Source organism: Miscanthus floridulus, chromosome 4 (assembly GCF_019320115.1).
Source record: "Miscanthus floridulus cultivar M001 chromosome 4, ASM1932011v1, whole genome shotgun sequence".
Lineage (NCBI taxonomy): Eukaryota > Viridiplantae > Streptophyta > Magnoliopsida > Poales > Poaceae > Miscanthus > Miscanthus floridulus.
In genome coordinates, this window is record NC_089583.1 from 121,818,528 (window position 1) to 121,821,137 (window position 2,610).

Consider the following 2,610-nt stretch of genomic DNA (forward strand, 5'->3'; position numbering starts at 1 on the left):
GGAGCGGGCCATGGTGGGTGCGGTTGGCGTCGGTGCCGAGCTCGTAGCCTGGGCAGCGTGTGTGACGGTGCAGTGCTGGGCGTGGGCGGACGGAGCACGAGCTGGGCGAATGGAGGTCACAGCCGGCATCGCGGCCTAGGCGGGCGGACGGAGGTCGTGGCCTGGGGCAAGCGAGGGTGGCCCTGCGGCCTCGCCAGAGCTGGCCATGGTGGACGCAGCCGTCTTCGTGGACGGCTAGCGGCCCCGTCAAGTTGCGCGGGCCTTGGCCCCGCAATCACGCCTGTGCTCGTGTGCGTGCGCGTGCTGCACGACGCAGCAAACGCCGGCCAAGCTATGCGCCATGGCTCGCGCAGCCTCTGCTCGTGGCCTGCCCGAGCTGGCGGCCCCGTGCGGCTCTGTGAACGCGACCGATGATGGCTTCCGGCCGTCGTGGCCTCGCGCCCATGGCCGGCAACAGCTTCCACGCAGGGACGGACAAGCGTGCAGGGATGCGCCCTTCCTTTCTCCCTCGCAAGAATAGCGTCGGGCGTCGTCATGCAGGCAATGGCGCATGACTGTACTACTAGCCATGGAGAAAGCCTCGATTTGAACCCAACGAACGTGAGGTCTGGTTAACCGGCTGGTCCAATAACGTTTGGGCTCATCCCATCCTGGACGCCCTGGACGCCACCACGTTCCGCGCGTGTGAGTCGCACACCTACGTATTGAACTTGCACCCGTGCCGCGCCCTCCACTCCCCCCGCCCGCAGGCGTTGCCTCGACCCCGTCCCTGTTGTCGTCGGCGCTGCGCATGCTGGAGCACTCGCGCTCCAGCTCCTGCACCCGGCTCGCCACACTGTCCATGTCTAGCCGCAGCACCCTGGCTCTCCTGCGCCAGCGGCCGTCGCCCCTTGCCACGCCGCCGCCTCGCTAGGGCCTGCCCGAGGAGCGCCAACCCCGGCGGAGGGCCGCGAGGAGCGTGCTCGTGATGGCACGCCGAAGCTGCAGCTGCTCGAAGAAGAGCACTTGCAGCACTTGCCCCACAGCGGGAGCCGCTCGTTTCTGCGCCGTGTGCCGTGCGCGCCTCCACCGTACCTTGAGGTAGATGTCGACGGCGTTGTAGACGCTATTGTCGTAGATACGGGCATGGTCGGGCACAAAAGCGTGAGCTCGCAGAACTTGGCGGGCTTCAGGTTGGCGTCGGACGCAACCTCTGTGAGGTAACTGTCCACTAGCTTGGCCACCTGCACCATGACCACGGCAGACGGCCGCGCCACCTCCGTGGCCACCGCTTCCTCCTCCTCGATCGCCGTCGAAGATGATGCCTCGCCTCTAGGCTCCTCCGCGAGGAAATACCTGATGATCCGCTGGACGCAGTCCACGTCGTAGAGCGTCTTCGCAGTGCCGGAGTAGTTCAATATGAGCACGTCCTCCAGCGTGGCCTGCTGCAGCTGCGCGGCGGCCTTTCGCTCCAGCTCCATGCGCGCCGCATCCGACGCGCGCAAGATTAGCGTCGTGCGCAGCAACGCAAACAGAAACTTGGCGGTGACCACGCGCCCCGAGCACTTGTGCGTGGGGAGGCTGGCTACCACCACCTCGAGGAGCTCCTTCTGCTCCACCTCCAAGGACACCGGTGCGGACGCGAGGCGCCGCCGCATGGACCTCGAAACCCCGGGATGGTGCCCCTGGCGTAGGACACCAGGCAGCTCTCCCTGGCCTCCGCCCTGACGTCGTCGCGTGCGGCCATGGCCGCCATCACCCGCTTGTACATGCGCAGGCCGAGCACGGTCGGGTCGTCGAACCAGGACCGCGGCGCGGCCGACGAGCGTGAGACGATGGCGTCCACGCAGCGGGACACAATGCCGAGGTCCTCGGCGAGCGGCAGCAGCTCCTCGCAGGACTTTAGCGCCTTGGTGGCGTCGCCGGGGTGCCGCACCACGGTCTGGTTCAGGTAGGCCTCTGCGCGCGCCGCGAGGTTGTCCTCGGCGTGCTCCTCCGTCATCTCCAGATACTCGGCCGCGCAACGAAGGGGTGCAACGTTCCAAGCGGTGAGGTCGACGCGGACGCCGTAGCAGAACGTGGTGGCGTCCAGGGCGTCCAGAGCGTCCAGATAGTGAGCTAATAACGTTTGGGTCGGTTATTAGCTGGTCCAACCAGACCCAAACGTGGCTCAAGGGCACCGGATGTCCAAACTAAAATTTTCTCTCTCCTCAACCGGTGGAAAACCGGCTCGCGGTGCCTTCTGGCATAATTACAACAAACCAGGGTGTGGTGTCCGCCAGTAAACGACCACCACTGTAGATGTCCGCCAGCCAATTTCCCCTTATAGTTTATACTAATTATTATTATTATTATTATTATTATTATTATTATTATTATTATTATTATTATTATTATTATTATTATTATTATTATTATTATTATTATTTGATTATTGAGTAGTACACTCTATCATAAATCTAACCGTATTACATGCTTTTGCATTTATCAATAAAATTCCGGTAGGGGTGAAAACCCCTCCTGTTCCCTAAAAGATATGTAAAATGTTAGGCAAAAAAAAAAGAAGAGTATTAAGTTTAAATTTATGTGCGCCTGGTAAACTGGGCACGGGGAATGTCTATGTAAAGATAG

General features: G+C 61.0%; 1 pseudogene; it reads right to left on the reverse strand.

The window, feature by feature from the left end:
• Nucleotides 1-640: 640 nt before the first annotated feature.
• Nucleotides 641-2,013, reverse strand: LOC136552934 (BTB/POZ domain-containing protein At5g66560-like; annotated as a pseudogene).
• Between the last annotated feature and the right edge of the window lie 597 nt (nt 2,014-2,610).